At 47.9% G+C, this 18,008-nt stretch overlaps 1 long non-coding RNA gene across 1 annotated transcript in view; it reads left to right on the forward strand.

The window, feature by feature from the left end:
* The window catches only part of LOC309535004, a 654,277-nt gene that overhangs the window by 356,142 nt on the left and 280,127 nt on the right, over nt 1–18,008 (forward strand). The window lies entirely within an intron of this gene.

The following is an 18,008-nucleotide window of genomic DNA, read 5'->3' on the forward strand; positions in this document are numbered from 1 at the left end:
GCCTCATAATCCCGAAGAGAGCTCGGGGAATCGAAAATAGCCCGAGCATTAATATTGACAAGGCAACTGTAAATAATATTGCATTCTCTATTTCTGGCTTTACTATTCAGAGAGAGGGTTAATTAAGTGGTCCGCGCTGTCAGTCAGTCAATGAAAGATGATGAGGACAGAAGGAATAGTAGGGATAGTAACGTCCTCGTGGTATAAATAGAGTGGATGCCGTTAAATTAACCTTATAACAATAATATGACCTTGTAGCAATTGTATCCTTGGTGATGAACCTCTCAGGACGATGTGGCCCGTTGCAGAATGTCATTATTCGTTACAATAACATCCCATCGTACATTTATCATGCAGTTACACTGCTGAAATTCCCACTAGAGTCAATAAATTGGTGCTGGATTCCAGACCAGCCCCTTCCAACGCCAGAGAACGAAAATCAGTGATGCTATTACTGCATTTATCCTGTCACCTAATGGGCAAAAATTAAATTAATGAGAGGTGTTTCGTCTCACAACATAGTAATACTATTAGTGCATGTCTAGCTAACATATTAACAGAATGCTGTAGGTTTTAGAAAGAGAGAACGAGAGCTGTGCTCAACAGACTCCTATGATTTTTTGCTCTCTTCCTAAAATAAAAAGGCTACAGTTCGTTCGGGTTTTTATTATTTATTTTCCTTTCCTTCCCTTTTCCACATCCCCGTCAAATCTGTTCTTCGAAAACCTCGAAAACGGTGACTGTTACCTGCTTGGATCCTGAACGCATTATTCGCCAGGAGGCATTTCCGATGCTACGATGCCACTGAAAAGAGCCGCTCTCCTCAAGAGCGCAGGATTTTTTCAAAAAACTGGTTTGTAGATAGAAATGGGAAAGGTGCCTTCCTTTCTACAGTACATCGATTTCAGAGTGGGAAAAGAAAGCCACCTCTTGCAAGCCGCGGGAGAAGGTTGCGCGTACAAGGGGCGTCTTCGGTTGGAGGAAAGTCCGAGGGCGCAACCTCAGCTTCTCGCATCTTAGCAAGAGTGGCCCATTCTGACAGCGTGTAAACAGACCCTCTCCCACCTTAAAGCAACGTGGACTCCATTTTAATTGCGACTCAGCCTGCAACCCTGTGCACCGTTACGTGGGAATAAGTCCCGCTCTGAGCAAGATCGACGCGGCTTACTTCTGAGTAATGCATGCGTCTGAGATCGCACCAGAACTCCCAAGAAGCGGGCAGCTTTCCATTTGGAAGCACAGAAAGCGGGGCGAAGAAGGGGAGGTGGGAAGTTTGACGGTGCGTGCGGATACAAGGAAGCATTATCACCGCCCTTTCTATCCCAGCCCTCGCCCCTTCCACCCTGGATCTTGTTCTCAGGCTTTGGGTTTCAACGATCGTAGAGGGTGGGGCGATCCTCCGGCCTCCGACAGGTGTACCCGACGGCCGGCCGAGGCCTTTGGCGCTGAGCTCCCTCTCTCTTGCGGAGGCCACGCGCTCCCTCCTTCCCTCCCATGCCCCCTCTGCACTGTGTTCCCAGGCCAGGGTCAAAGAGGAAATTCCCAGGGCTTTAGGACACCCCCCCCGCCTCCTCCAGGGTGGCAGATGCCACAGAGCGCGGAGGCAGCTGGTGCCAAGAGCCTGGGCGCTTGCAGCGACCTTCGAGAAGGTCACGATCCAGGCCGGGCTTTGGCAACGGTCTCCTGCGCCCCTCACGTTGAGCCTTCCCGCTAGCCAATCGCCGCGACGGGGCTCCGCGCCGACCCCGCCCCTCGCCTCCTCGGCTAGCCAATGAGGAGGCAGCATCGCAGCATCCCCTTATACCGCTCTTCCTCCTCCTCTCGGGCAGGCCTTGCGTCCACGTGTTGGGTTTAGGTCCAGTTCAGTGGCGGCAAGCTGCGTTGTTCGGCCTTGATCCAGCATCTCCCAGATTTTATTCTGCTGGTTTTCGAAAGGGCATGGGATTCAAAGCTTTTAAGGCAAGACCTATGGCAGATGTAGGAGCACATGTGTGGAAGCCCTGCTGAGCAGTTGTTTTCTACCTAGCGGTTTAAGGGTCTGAATTGTTACAGTACGTTGAAGGCAGAAATCCTCCCAAGAGCAACAGCTCAAATCCAGTTCCTGATGCTGAAGATTGGAAATCAGTGGCGTAAACAGAACTTACTGGCCTTATCATACACTGGTTCTGGAGCAGGGTGCCAACTTGAATAAAATATTGGGGGGGGCAGGTAAGCCCCACCCCATAACCAATCACATTATGTTGCACAAGCACACTATTTGAATGGCAATGTCCATCAATTTGGGGGGAAGCCCCCTCAAATATTTTAATTGGGGGGCCAAAGGGACCTTGACCCCTAAGAGTTGGCTCCTATGTTCTGGAGGGGTGGCTTTCCCAGGCCAGCTTGTGAACAGTAACCCCAATCTTTTTTAGATTGTTGACTTTCCTACAACGTTGCCCTAGTTGCAGACAAGAAGAGTATCACCTGAGTGGTGTAGTGGTTAGACTGTTGGACTATGAGCTGGGAGACTAGGGTTTGAATTCCTGCTCAGCTATGAAGCTCACTGGGTGATCCTGGGCCAGTCATTGTCACAAAGCCTAACCTACCTCAAAAGTTTGTTGTAAAAATAAAAGGGAAAAGGCAAGAACCGTGTATGCCATTTTGCGCTCCTAGGAGGAAATGTGAGATATAAATGTAATAATAAAGCTCAAGTCCTGGCTATGTCTCCTGAGAAGTAAGTCCTATTGAATTTAATGGGCTTACTCCCAGGTAAGTTGGGTTAGCATTAAATCCTAAGTCCATGTTCACTTTATCATTTGGATCCACATACATAGTACTGTAACTTTCTCTCCCCCTGACGGAACTGGGCTGCTTGGCCTTGAACATCTTAGATAATTTAAATGGCAAAGCTTTCCTTAGAATAGAGGGGAACTGGTGGGGGAAACATACCCATTTAAATCACCTATTGTGTTTTAAAACAAAAAGAGAGCGTTGTGCTTTTTTCTTATTCAGAAGTTGTGGATATTTTTCCCCCCTGAAAAAAAGAACATTCAAAACCATCAACCATTTGTTAGCAGGAGTGAGCAGTGGGGGGGGGGGAGTATTGAAATGAAAGCCATCAAAAGAAAAACAAAAATAAAGATGGCATCAACCTTTGCTGCTCCTATAATCCAGACAACATGCCATTTCCAATTAAGATGGAATGCCACATTTTAAGCAGGTTGACATTTGCTATGCTAAACATCCTTACTTGGAAGCAAGTAAGACTGTGGTTTGTCAGTCACTGAGCAAAAGTCATATTGAGATAAACCCTCTCCAACGTGGCATAAACAGGGTGGTTAGAGAACAGCCAAGGAGGCAGGCCAGACAGCAGGGCCTTCATGGTCATGGTCCCAAAGTTGTGGAGCTGGTTGCCCAAATGAGAAAGCCAGTGTGGTGTTAGACCTGGGGTGCTGGGGTTCAGATTCCCACCCAGCCGTGAAGTTCACTGAGTCACCTTGCCAGTCACAATCTGTCAGCCTAACCTACCTCACAGGGTGCCTTTGATGATACAATGGTGAGGAGGAGAACCATGTCTGCCACCTTGACCTCTTTAGAAAAAGGTAAGATAGGAATGTTGGGACGCGGGTGGCGCTGCGGGTAAAACCTCAGTGCCTAGGACTTGCTGATCGTAAGGTCAGCGGTTCGAATCCCCACAACGGGGTGAGCTCCCGTCGTTCGGTCCCTGCTCCTGCCAACCTAGCAGTTCGAAAGCACCCCCAAGTGCAAGTAGATAAATAGGGACCGCTTTATAGCGGGAAGGTAAACAGCGTTTCTGTGTGCGGCGCTGGTGCTGGCTCGCCAGATGCAGCTTCATCATGCTGGCCACGTGACCCGGAAGTGTCTTCGGACAGCACCGGCTCCCGGCCTCATGAGCGAGATGAGCGCGCAACCCTAGAGTCGGTCACGACTGGCCCTGACAGGCAGGGGTACCTTTACCTTTACCTTTAAGATAGGAATGTAATAATGAATAATGACATTGGCCTTCATCTAGAAAATTTAAGATGCAGTCATTTTTGCATGTCAGTGATGTTGATTGTAGTCACATTAAGATCATTATACAGTAAGGTCTGCATTATAATGTTTGTAAGCTGCCTTCAGCAGAGAGAGCAGGGAGTAAGATGCAGAAAATATGTACACAGTTCTGGGGAAACTGGCCTGAACAAGCCCCACTGTAATGAATGAAAGCTGCACAACACAACTCCTTAGCACCACTGTGGTCCTGCAGAGCTCCCTTTCATTTCAGCAGGTAGCACATCTTTTCAGAGGGTTGTACCTGCTAACATTCTGAATCATAAACACATTGCGTGAAAGGTGGTAGTTCATTTGATTCCAGTTGGAGTTGGGATGAGGATACAATATTTAACCTGAACAGTTGTCCTATTGTGGTCCGGGTCCACCTAGACCCACATGTTGGTTTTGCTGCCAATAGCTCCTGAATAAGGATGCACAACCCCCTCTTCATTGGGTCCCCCCATCAACAGTACCTACATTACCTAGCCAGAAAGGTCTGTCTTGTTGCAGCAGGTGTATGTCTTGAGCTTTGAGCCTGAAAAATCCTGATGCTTACTTCTTTAGAAGCACACTAACCTTTTTTAAAAAATACAAAATTAATATACCACTTAATTGTAATAAAACCTCTAAGCAGTTTATGGCGAAAACAATAAAAGACAGGTATTTAAAAACACACAAACATAATTAAAAGACAAAAGACATGTCTGGACAGGCTTGCCTAAACGAAATGGTTTTAGGCAGTACAGTGAAGGCACCTGCCTGATAGCAATAGGCAAGGAGTTCCAAAGTGTAGGTGCTGCCATCAAGCCAAAGACTGATTTCCTACAATGCACAATAAGTATTATGCAACACCCATAAACAGTGCCAGTTCTGCAAATCATAGATGAATCATTGAATCAAAGAGTTGGAAGGGGCCACAAGAGTCACCTAGACCAACCCCCTGCAGCCAAAGTGGGCGTGTATGAAGTAAGGTAATCTCACAAGTAAACTGGCCCCAAGCTGTTGCAGTTTCCTAACAGTAACACCTTGAATTTGGTCCAGTAGCTTATGATGCTTTTTTAGTAAACTATGCCCTAGCACAGTAGCTGAAGACCTGAGCTGTGATATGAGAAATACTAAATTCAAACCTGGTATCAGCTACTAAGGTATTAGGTTGAGTCAAGTCACTGTTGGGCACAGATTCTATGTACCATATGGAGGCTAATAATGGTGTAAGAATGACAGCTGTAGAATTGCTATTTTTTGTGAAGGCATAACTGCCCAGTATTCTTTTCTTTCTTTCTTTTCAATGATGGGTAAAAGCCTCAGCGCCTAGGGCTTGCCGATCGAAAGGTCGGCGGTTCGAATCCCCGCGGCGGGGTGCGCTCCCGCTGCTCGGTCCCAGCGCCTGCCAACCTAGCAGTTCGAAAGCACCCCCGGGTGCAAGTAGATAAATAGGTACCGCTTACCAGCGGGAAGGTAAACGGCGTTCCGTGTGCTGTGCTGGCTCGCCAGATGCAGCTTTGTCACGCTGGCCACGTGACCCGGAAGTGTCTCCGGTCAGCGCTGGCCCCCGGCCAATAGAGTGAGATGGGCGCACAAACCCCAGAGTCTGTCAAGACTGGCCCGTTCGGGCAGGGGTACCTTTACCCTTTAACTGCCCAGTATTCTTTTCTTTCTTTCTTTTCAATGGGATGCTGATGTACCATTACCTAAGCAGGTCTTTTAAAATTGGGTCACCTCTTGCATTTCCCATGGTGGAACCCTTTCCATGGCTTTCAGTTCCTAGTAAAAATAAGCCTAGTAGGCGAAGCCAGGTTTACGTTGGGGCTGCTTCCAAGTGTTCAATTGCGTGGGTGCCCAGGGACCGTGTTGCTTCTGGTCCTATCCAATACAATGCAAACTTCACAGGATTTTGGGGTGCTTCCTTGCGCTTTCTCCCTCCAAATCGATCCCAGCAACGTTTCATTCGAATTCATTTCGATTTGAGAGCGCTTAGAATTCCGTCCAATTAAGTGGGATACAAATCAGGCAGTCAATGCGTCCATCGCGCACTCCGACTTCCACCTTAGCTCTGCCATTTATTAAGTGGGAATCTGGGCAGGCTCTTAGGAACCAGTACGGTGCGGAAAGGGGAGTCTCCGGGATGATGTTAATGTAAAAAGGGCAGGGTTCGGTGATGCGGGAGAGAAGATGGAATTGAAGAAGCTTCGTGATTCACACGATTTGCGGATGGTTAAAATCCAGCAAAGGCTTATTACCTGTCTCACCTGTGCGTAAAACCAATCCGAAGAGCACAAGCTGTGTGCTCCAGCCACCCATTTGGCCTGCCATGAACTATTCATTTTTTGGCTGGGATGAATATTTTCCAATACCAGAAGAAAACCTTTAGAAAGATTCCCAATATAGCCGGGGATGGCAGAGAAAATGATCCTACGCCCCCTCTTTAATTCTAGAGTACCTATATTGTCTTGCCTGTGATTTTTTCTTGAGTAGGTGACTTGAGGATGACACTTGTTAGGACTTGCGTTGCAGAGGAACCCCCTAAGAGGAGGATTCTTTTAAACTAATCCCCAAATTGGTCAGAAAAACCGGATTCAAAGCAGCTGCTTCACCCCTGTTCCCTCTAAGACTGAGAGGCACCCCTGTCAGAACGGCCTGCTGGATCCGACCCTCCAGGCCAGCCTTCTGCGTTCTCCTAAGGCGTTTGTGTGACTGTCTAGCCACCAACCATGAAGCCCCAGTGGAAAGGGCCACCACCCACGTCCTGGCTGGTCCCCAACATCGGGTGCTCTCTGAAGATGGAGGTTCCGTTTCTCCGGGGTGGCTGCTTTATAAATCTCCAAAAATGGAACTGCATTGACTTTCAGGCTGACTGAACAACGCATTTAAAAATGAAAAAATCCTGATCATGCTTTGCATCTTGAAAGGTCCCCCACCTTCAACCCCAGCATCTCCAGGTAAGGCTGGGAAGACTCGCGTCTGAGACCCTGCCTGGAGAATGGCTGCTGGTCGGTGTAGAAACTGATCTCTGATCAGCTTCCTCTGGCCACTCAGGGCATCCTTCCGTCTATCTTCGCTGCTGCTTGGGAACGGCTCTCTCTGCTTATTTTACCCAGGCGCACCCAAGCCTATCGCTTGCCATTTCCAGTCTCTCTTCCTTTTATCCCGACGTTTTGCCTTCTCGTCAGTTCATTCGGTAGCAATTGCATAAGGCAGCGTCTCCTCTTGGCTCCCTCTGTTTCCTCGGAGGTTTCCCTTTTAACGCCATTTACATTTGGCAGCGATAGGTAGGAAAGCTGCCGGGATCCCCGCCCTTATCAAATATTTTGAAAAGTTATTTCTAGTTACAAGCCAGATCGTCTTGGAATCGATCCCCCCCGAACCTCGACAATGCGGGTAGTCTTTTGACTCTTGATATCAGGAAGGAAGGAAGGAAGGAAGGAAGGAAGGAAGGAAGGAAGGAAGGCTGTGGGTCCTCCAGATGGTGGTGTTGAACTCTAACTAGCATGGCTGATAGGAACTGGAGTCCAGCAATTCTGAAGACCCATCCCTGCCATATAATAATAAGCCACACCATTAACCACAATGAGTCCCATTAACCGCAATGGTTGATACTGAATAATTATCTTGATAAGAATAAATAATGGGTGATGGTGGTACAATCGTCTATATCTGTGTCGTGGAGTTCACTCTTTACACTCCATCCTATCAGTTTGCACCTATAAGGCGACTGAAATTGGTGTGACTGGTTCCCAGCTGTTGTTGGACTACAACTCCCATCATCCCTAGCTAGCAGGACCAGGGGTCGGGAATGATGGGAGTCGTAGTCCAACAACAGCTGGAGACCCAAGTTTGCGAAACACTAGGTTAGATTTAGGAAAATTCATGTTTCTCAGCTGAACAGGCTCCATAACTGCTTCTGCCCCAGACGTTTGGCCCAACGGAGCTGCGGGGGCGGGATTGGGGGAGGGGGCTCGACAAAGTCCAATAAAAATCAATTGTGACTTTAAAACCCCTTAGGGTGGGCAGGAACTTGGCCGTCATTGTAGCACCCTTTTGAAATAAGGAGAGTGGCACTGCTTTCTAAAAAGACAGGAAACGGAGCTCAGCTTAGCCTGGGTGCTGCAACAACACGTGATACGGAATGTCTAACCCTTAATCTTAAATGCTTGGGAACTACTTCGAGGAGAGGAACTCTGTACATGCTTGTGGGAGCTCGCGTGCCTGGCTCAGATTGAGTCATATTCGCAAACCAGTTAAGAGGAATCAGACCCTGTCAGAGCAGCGGATTTTTTAAAAAAAATTGTCCAGTAGCACCTTAGAGACCAACTAAGTTTGTTCTTGGTATGAGCTTTTGTGTGCATGCACACTTCACATGAAAGCTCATACCAAGAATAAACTTAGTTGGTCTCGAAGGTGCTACTGGACATTTTTTTTAATTTTTTATATATATTTCTACTGCGTCAGACCCACACGGCTACCTACCTGAATCTAGAGCAGCGGAGGTAAAATTAGTTCGCATTAGACTCCGGACTTAATGGTCTTAAATTGACGATCCCGTGTCCCCAACACCTGATAACCAGAGCCTCTGTTCTTTGAGATTCTACCTCTTAGAGCTGCCATTGAACGCTGTGGGGCTTGCTTACGAGTAAACATACAAAGGCTCGCACCTTTGAGAGACACTTAATTTGGAGAAGCCTTATTAAGAAATCCCTTTCCGTTCAAACGACAGTCGGAAGCGGGCAGGCATTGAAACCAATGGGTAAACGTTCACCTTAATATTGAGAGAGGCTTCCAATGAGGGCAGACTCCGAAGGGGCTTGAAGTTAAACTAGTTTCCCCCTCCCCCTTTCGTTCTGTTTGTAGAAACAGATTATATGAAGCTCTCTAAAGACTGCGTATGATCTGGGAGACTTGCGCGCATCCGACAACCCGCTCTCCCAGAAAGAGAGATCCTCCTCCCAGACCAGGATATTGACCGGAAAGTCCCCTGGACTGAAAAGGAACTTGCTTCCACATAAACTGGGCATTTTGGTTTGGAAGCAAATCCTCCCAATGAGGAGTCCTTCCTTCTTGGAGAGAGTTTTTAGGACCGAGGTGGAAGAAACAAATTTCCAAAGTTAAACTTCAGAAGTGTGGGTGTGTTGGGCCTGTGGGTGCTGCAGTCAACACTGTATAACAGGATAGGTGCGGTGTAACTGGAGATCCCTAAGCAATCCGCTACCTCGTGTGTGTGTGTGTGTGTGTGTGTGTGAGAGAGAGAGAGAGAGAGAGAGAGAGAGAGAGAGAGAGAGAGATGTGTGGATCAAATCCCTTTGAAACGAATGGATAGGGTTTCCACCACCACTGTGTTCCTTCCTCTTCCCCTTCCTCTCCATTCCTCCCGACCTTAAAGCTTTCTTTGCCCAAAACAGGGTCGATGAGCATCATTTGGCTCTCCAGAAAGGACTCGCGTTGCTAAGCGAGCCTCGGCACAAACAGAGATGCACGAGGAACGCCTCGCCTGGGGCAGCTTAGCGCCGAATGTCGTTCCCTGATTTTATGCTCTGCAGCAGCCGCGTGATAAAAATAGGAGGCCTCGGAGCTCGTGTATCAGGTAGAAGGTACCGAAAAGGAGGAGGGCGAGAGCCCTGGGTGAGGCTGTGTGGGGCGCTCAAGACCCCTGCCCAAGCGCCATGGAGGCCGATGAAGGAGGTGTGATGATGGGGAAAGGACGTTCTTTGCTTGAAAAGAAACTGCTTATTAAAAAAAATTAAAAATAAAAAACCAGCATGGGAAATCATTGTCCTCCAAGCAAAAGAAAATTGAAGAGAGATGAGTGGTAAGGGTGGGTGTTCAGCAGCTCCTGCTTAACTCCATTGACTGGAATGGCTCCAGAAGTACACAGAACCAGCAAACGGACTAAGCTGGACTCTGATGGAGAGGCTCTGCAAAGATGGGTTGGGTGGTGAACAGAAAATCAGAACCGTCGACTCTTAAATGGGTTACTTTTTCCCATCCTGATTTTTACACGTGGACTTGGAGGTCAAGCTCCGTCTATTTCAGCGGAACTTTACTTGCACACTTGTCATAAGGAGTCACACCCGATCTGTTCATCACCTCGTTTACTTCGAGGACAATAATTCCTCCTCTGTATTCATGCCATTGCAAAGTCACACCTGATCTGGCCCCTATTTAGTTCGAAGCAAACTTCGCATCCCGACCTTATCTTTACTCCGAAGCAAAGTCACATCCACATGCTGGCTTATAGGCACTTCTGTGTAAATTTACACCCGGGGCCCATTGGGAAAGAAGAGTTGAACTTCCTTGTAAGTGGTTTAAAGGTAAAGGTACCCCTGCCCGTACGGGCCAGACACTTCCGGGTCACGTGGCCAGCGTGACAATCTGCATCTGGCGAGCCAGCGCAGCACACGGAACGCCGTTTACCTTCCCGCTGGTAAGCGGTCCCTATTTATCTACTTGCACCCGGGGGTGCTTTCGAACTGCTAGGTTGGCAGGCGCTGGGACCGACGACGGGAGCGCACCTCGCCAAGGGGATTCGAACCGCCGACCATGCGATCTGCAAGTCCTAGGCGCTGCGGTTTTACCCACAGCGCCACCCGCGTCCCACTATGTAAGTGGTTTACACTTGGATTATTTTCCCTGAGTTTACTTTGAAGTAAATGCAATCCCTGGGAGTTAGGTAATTCCTGTTGGAAATGCTTTGATTCATTCTCTAACATGATTTTCTAGTTTTTAAACGTTGTCCAGCTTCTGCAGGACTGATACCTGTCTCTGAGTTCTTTCTCCTTCTTTCTCTTCCCCGGCCCCACCCCCGCAAATCAAACCTAGGCCTTCCCAGATACTCTGCTCTTCAGGTAACTGCTTAGAGCAGCCCTTAAGTGCATCAGAAGTCACACAGTCTACAGGGATAATGAGAGAAGCCAGTCCACATTATTCTGCCTCCGCTCCGCCGTGCATGAGCACAGATGCCCCAGTACTCATTTTTAGGAGGGAAGTACAACTTGTTTGAGAACACGCTTTCGTGGAAAGTTCTACTGTGACGTCACTGTGGATTCTGTGGCCTGGTCTATGGAGTATTTTGACTGAAATGCCACAGACGTTATGGGATGTTAGGAACATATTGAGTGGGTTTGGGAGGCGGCGGCTTTTAAATAAAAAAGTGTTTTCCAGACTTGGGCCTCCAGCTGTTGTTGGACTACAATTCCCATCATCCCTGACCACTGCTTCTACTAGCTAGGGATCATGGGAGTTGTAGTCCAACAACAGCTGAAGGCCAAGATTTGGAAAATGCTGGTGTAAAGGTGCTCTAGCCTCTAACAGATAGATCCTATGCATGTTTACTGGGAAGGGAACTAAATAAGGGAGCTAAATAAGGCTTAGATGGCAAGTGTGCACAGGCTGGCAGCCGGATCTATCTATTTCCTCGGAGGATACAGAGGAAAGGCTATGGTTGGGCGGTGGTAGAGCTTGTGCTTTGTATGCAGGATCAGACCGTAGTTCGGGAGTGAGGAGCCTGTGACCCTCCGGATATGGTTGGATTCCACCTCCCATCATGGGCCATGCTGGGATTCTGACAACATCGAGCGGCCCACCTGGTTTCACCCACGTTCCCCTCCCTACTAACAGGATCCTTCTGGATAGCAGAATCCAATCCTGTGCTCTTAGTTCACATTCAGTTCAAGGAGATTCCCTTTTTGGTGGGCACATGATTGGATTCTTCATCTCTCACACCCAGATCGCGTGTTGCACACGCTTACTTGGGAGTAAACGGCACGGAATTCGCTGGCGTTTATCTCTGAGTAAACCACGTGCATAGTATTCGGACTGAGCGCGACCTTAAAAATAGCAGAGGGGAGTGAGACCCACTGCACAGAAGACATCTTACGACGGCCGTGCTGCCCCAAGGGAACATCTCGAACCGTTTCCAGCCCCCCCCCCCATCCATCTTCGGCGCCTTGAGCTGCGCAGTGGATTTCGGAGTCGACGCGCGCTGCTTGAGGAGCCGCGGTTGGGTTTTTGGTTCTGTCACTCCAGATGCATCAAGAGCCTCTCCTGATATAGTCCAACCGCCTTGTAACCCCGTCCGCCTAAACCTGTATGTAAAAAAAAGCCCTTCCCTCATCTCATATGCGGTCCTTGGGGACAGCGACCTGTCTGGATTCGTTTGGCTGATGAACGTCGATGAAACGCCACGTCGAGCACTGCTGCGGATGCACAAGAAAACCGCCCTGTGCTTATTTGCTCTCCAAGCCGCATTGCGTTAGCGCTGGAGTTAAGCCCCACAACAGATCCCAAATGATCTTTGCATTATTATAATTATTTACTTCTCTAAGCAAGTGCGCTTTGGTCCCCAGCCTTAAACTGGCCGATGGAGCACATTGTTTATGATGGAAATCGACGAGCGCAGCATCCATTTATTTCCTCGGGGCTGGGTTTCTGGATTGGCGTGTTGGGACAGTCGGTCAACGGGCGATCCTTTGGTCCTTAGATTTGGACTCGCAAAGGCAGCGACACCTAGTTTGTCCACGATTTCTAACTAGGCATTCTTACCATTGCGGCGCTATAGGCGTCTTCCGGGGAATTAAAATAATTCCGAGTGGAAATTTCGGGTGGCCTTGCCAGCTTCCTTGCTCCCATCGACCATTGCCTCCAGTGAAAATATCACTCTACTTTTTTTGCAGGTAGCTAGAAACACAATAGCTGGGAGAAGCCTGAAGCGACTGAGCAAGGACTTCCTTAGACTGGGAGCGGGGGGAGTTAAATTAAGATGAGATAGTCTTAAGGCCTAAGGGTGCGATCCTGTACCCAGTAATCTGGGAGGGATTCCTATTTAGCTCAAGGAGATTGGTGCCTGAGGAGACCGTATTGAAGGGCACTGTATGATTACAGGGCATAACTACCAGAGCTTACATAAAAGTAAGTCCACTGATCACAATGAATTTTACTTCAAAGGAAACGGGTTAAACAAGCACAACCACAACCCTGGTTGCACGTTCAGGTTGATGGTTTCTAGTCAATTTTGAAACTTTTATCACTGCTGCTATTCGTGATAGTAGCGATAGCATCTGTTACTCTTGCTGCTCCTATTGCGGTGTAGCTAGTGATGCCGGAGAGGGGTGGAATTCTGCCCAGGAGCCTAGATTACTTGGTTAAGGCTGAGATCCTGTGCAAATGTACTGGGGGAGGATGGCGCATCCTATTGAAATATGAGGAATTTACTTTCAGGTATACGTGGATTGGCTAGAGATTCCCGAGATAGTTGCTTTGTACACACAATACTATTGTAAAGGGCATTTAAAGCACACGGGGGGAAGATGTGGGCACTGTACTTTATCCCTCACAGATCTGCAATTCCCAGCACCCTTAACAGACTACAGTTCCCAGGATTCGTTTCAATCGGGTACTTTAAATGTGCTCTAAATGTACGCAGCAAGAGTCCACAGGGAAAGAGTACTGCTGAACTGAAGACCCATTGGAATGGATGGGGGCTGAGTAAGAATTCTCCAGACCGTGTAGCTTTCATCCATTTCAATGCAACTTGTGTAAGTAGAACTCAGGTCTTGCAGTGGACACTCTACTAGGGGTGAATTGTGCATCTCAACTTGAATTTAACACACACACACACACACACACACATTCATAGTGATTGGCCGTGGGGTAATCTTGAGCCTCTGCCCCTCCTAGCTGTGTCATGGCAAAAATTCTGACTTTTCCCAAGTTTATTTGAAGGATTGTGTTGTTATTTTTCAGAAGACGGTAGAAAATTTCTAAATTTGGCTGTAAAAACAGATTGTTTTATCAGTCTGGTTTTAAACGTCATCATGATCACCATGATCTCCGATTCCTTCTCATCCTTTTCAGGATAAGTGCTACTCGGGTCCGTTTGTAAGGAATGCTTTTTCCTGGATCTACAGAACTTCATGCAAATTAGACCCAGTTTAAACACACTCATGTCCACACGACCGTCTCACAACAAGTACGGGAAACTTGTTCAGTTTGATTCCCCAATTTTCTCTACTAGAAGGGAGCTCAATTTGCTGTTCGCGATAATAATTTGGAGACCGATAGCACCTTTACAGACCTGGTTTAAAAAATACTACTTTTGAAACTATTTTTTAAAAACTGTTTCTTAACTTCTGTCCCAAAACTGGTTTCGCTGGGCGAAGCTTCCTGCAGAGAACGCCGCACTTCCAAATAAATTATAATGCGATCTTCATTCCAAGTGTCTTGGCGCTCAGACTTCCTATTTCGCTTTTCTCTGTCCAAACCCCTGGAATTGCTCCTCGAGGTAATACATTTTACTTGGAATAAACCCCACTGAATTTAGTAGGACGCACTTCTGCTGAGAGGTGCATAGGATTGCCTCGTCGTGTGGCACTTTAGAGACTAATAGCTTTCCTTCGATTTTTTAAAGGTATACACTGAGATGCTCCCGGAAAAAAACAACACAAATCTTCTGGGAGAAAGAGAGGGAAGTGGAGGTTCTGTTTCATGGTCGCATCCGATTTACAAGACTCTAGATTTTGCCTTGTAGCCCGTTCTGCTTAAAAATAATGCCGAACTCATTTTCTGCTTCTATAAACCAATTCTGCTGTGATTTCACTAACACTTACTTCGAAGTATAGTCGTTTAGGAGCAAGCGAGGTTAGGCGCTTTGCACTTTCAATCCTAAATCTCTGGCTTTGCGTTAAGAAACCCCATTGATTTCAGAGGAGGGGCGCCGTCCCACCCCCCAAAAATGAGGTTCTTACAGAGACTTGCAGCCCAATCCGTTTTACTTGCAAATTCTGTTACTTTCAGCGGAATTCTGTTCGGAGGGAGCTGAGCTTTGGAGCGACACTGAAAATCGCTTTCAAAATCCAAGTCGTTCTGTTCAGCTCTGCAAAGCTATTTAAGGAATCGAGTTTCCGACATCCCCAGATCCCGACTGTATTTCCCAGCGCACTAAAAGCAACTGATTTCACTGGGGCTTTCAGACTGATTTCAGCAGAATTTACTACCAAATTAATGCATGGGGGATTAGGCTTTCTATTTAAGATCTCGATTTCTCCATTTAAAAATAAATGTCGGATCTAATGAAAGGAAATCCTGACACCATACTGTTGCTTCTCCTATCTCTTCTCCTCTTCTGTTGTCGTACGCGTTTTGATTTCATGTGTACTTCTTTGGAAAGAATCAGATTTCGCTTTCAATATTATCTGACTCGTTAGTTGATGGCGATGATGATGAATAAAAGTAGCAGCAATAATATTTTGCCTTGTATCTATTCTACAGATCCTTTTCTCTTTCTCTCCAGCTAAAGATGGCTTTGGCGAACGTCTCACCGCAAACCATAGGAGGCAGTTAGTCGGGGCTCTCTTAAGTCCCATTGCTTTCAATGGAGCTCAGCCGCGACTCACTTCAGCTGGGTTTGAGCCAAGAGCGCGTTCCCGTGCGCTGCTGCGTCAAAAGCGCAGCCCAAAGCGAACGGGTTTTATTGGGACAGTCCAAAGCCCTCTGCTGCTACAAATCTGCGCGGCTGCGGTAATCGCGCTGCTTCCTTTCCCCCACCCCAGCCCACCGCCACATACACCCCAAGTTCCCCCGACTTGCCTTTTCTCTCTGACGATTCCCCACTGCCCGTCCAAGAAGCGGTTTTTTAAGGAAGACTCGCACGCATTGTGCTGATTTGCTTTTTATTAAGTCATGAGAGGGTGAGCGAGAGGGGAATCAAAGGAGGAGGGAGAGGGGGGGTGGAGAGGCCCCGAAAAAAATGAGGAAAGAATTAAGCAGGTAACAAAGAGAATAAGGAAGGGAAAGCCGCCGAAAGCTTTCTTGGATCGGAAACCTGCCCAAAGTCTCTGCCCAGGGAGGACTTGAGGGGTTGTTTTGAAATCGAGGCAGCACAACGGTTTGGAGCTTCTTCTGGAGCGATGCAGCTCGGTGTGTTTCTCTAACATAGAAGAAGGAGGTCTAGGTCTCTTCTCAGGAGCGTGTGTGTGTGTGTGAAGGATCCTTGCTAATATATTATTAAATCCGGTTATAGATTATATACGGATTTCCCCCTGAATAATAAGCGCTGCCCATACACCAGCACGTTAACACAGAAGCCTTTAGGAATGACCTCTGGCTGGATCAGGCCAAACCGTCCGTCTCCAAAACGGTCGTCCTGCTACGCTTTCAAGGTTGGTTTCACATGAGTCCACTCCGCCAAACAGGTGCCTATTCCTGGGCCCACGAAGCCAGTTGGATCAGCTGAGCTATGTCGCCCTGGCTAGGTTGTGGATCAGGCTGCAAATCGGTTTAGGCACCAGCAGTCCGCATTCGGAACGGACGTTTGAACCCTCTCTAAGTACTGTAGCTATTTGGAGAGGTAGGTTAGGTCTGATACACGACGCCGCCACATTCCGGCTACACCGAAGTCCCTGAGCTGAAATAGTGTGTTCTTATTTTCAGGCGTGTGGTTAGGGGTTTTTTTGGTTGCGTTTGCGTTTCGTTTGATTTTATATCTCCGCGTCTCCTTTTGCCCTTAAATTGCTTTCTTACTGTATTTATTGTAAGCCGCCCAGAGAGCTTTTTATGTTGCGGGGCGGCAAACAAAAGTAATTAATTAATCGTCCCCCTAGAGGACAGTGGGACAAACTAATAAACAGAAATACAATGTCAATTCGCTTTGCCTTTGTCTTGCGCAGATCGAGTTGCCCATCTTTCTCAAGGAGCAGCATTTCCCCATCGCAGCACAATGCCATGGGAATTTATAAATGGCAAATGTTACTTCTAGGAAAACGTCTGTTTGGACGCCCACATTCACCTCTTTCATAGGGGTGTCGTTTTCTTGACGTTGTTGTTGTTGTTGTTGTTGTTGTTGTTGTTGTTGTTGTTGTTGTTCCCTAGTGGGGTTCCACCTTTGCAGCCAAGATGGTCCCCGCAAGGAAAGGGTTAAGGATCCTTCTGACTGAGGAGCCGCGGATGCCCTTTGCCTAATATCTTTATTACTGAAAACTTCAAGGTAAAGGGAGAGAGCGCCAGCAATGGAAACCAGATGTGGCGATGGAAAAATGAGGGATTACAAAGGGAGACGGAGAAAACGGAGCGTAAAGGGGCAGCAGGAGTTAAAATGGGGAAGGAGGAGCGTCGTGAAGTCGAGCTGACTTTTGCAGGATCCGTTTCAAAGGCCTGGAACGGCGGATGCCAAGCCGTGTAAACATCTTTGGAAGCGCAATCGACCAATTCGGATCCGCGGCTGGCAAATGGAGAGCTCTCGCCCTGGTTGTGCCGAGGAGGAGAATGGCGAGGCGTGAACTGAAAGAAAACCACGAGCAGCGATTTCAGTTGTGGTGTGGTTGGTGATGATGGGAGAAAGAGCATCAGCATCACCACCATATCTAGGAAATCGAACTGGCCGCCTCCTCTTTATGCTCTTTTAGCAGCTATTCATTTTGTTGCAAAAACAAAGTCTTGCTCGTTCCACAGGTGAAATGCAACAGGGGGCAGAAATTAAACCAGTCGAGCGTTTCCTACCAGGCCCCGGAAACGGTGCCAAGAGCTGAGCCGGTTGAATTTCTACCTGTCGCGAGTGGCTTCCCAGCCACAAAAGCCCTGCCAGGACACACAGAGACACACCTGGGAACCTTCATAAAGGGAAGCCTGGCAACAAGCGGGGAGACCTTTCTCTGCGGCCCAGCAAAACGACAGGCTCCTCCAGTATCCCAATTGCTACGAAAGAGAAAAGCACCGGGGAGAAGGGGGTGGGCCAAGCAGAGGGTGGGGAGACTCCCCAGTGCAGTTTTTAATAAAGGAGGGCAGATCAGAAACGACTCCACAGGCCTGCAGCTGCCAGGCTAAGGCCGCGGGGAAGATGGACCAGGGCGAATCGACTGTGTCAGATCGGCATTAAATTTCCGCTCTCTCGCTCTCTGCGCGCACAGACCCTCGCATTCATCCCGCTAATCGCATTACTGTCATGTGGCTGGTGTGTTTTATTGTTTTTGCGGTTGTGATTTTTAATATAT

The sequence above is a fragment of the Podarcis vaucheri genome, assembly GCF_965113315.1.
Source record: "Podarcis vaucheri genome assembly, chromosome: 1".
Taxonomy (NCBI): domain Eukaryota; kingdom Metazoa; phylum Chordata; class Lepidosauria; order Squamata; family Lacertidae; genus Podarcis; species Podarcis vaucheri.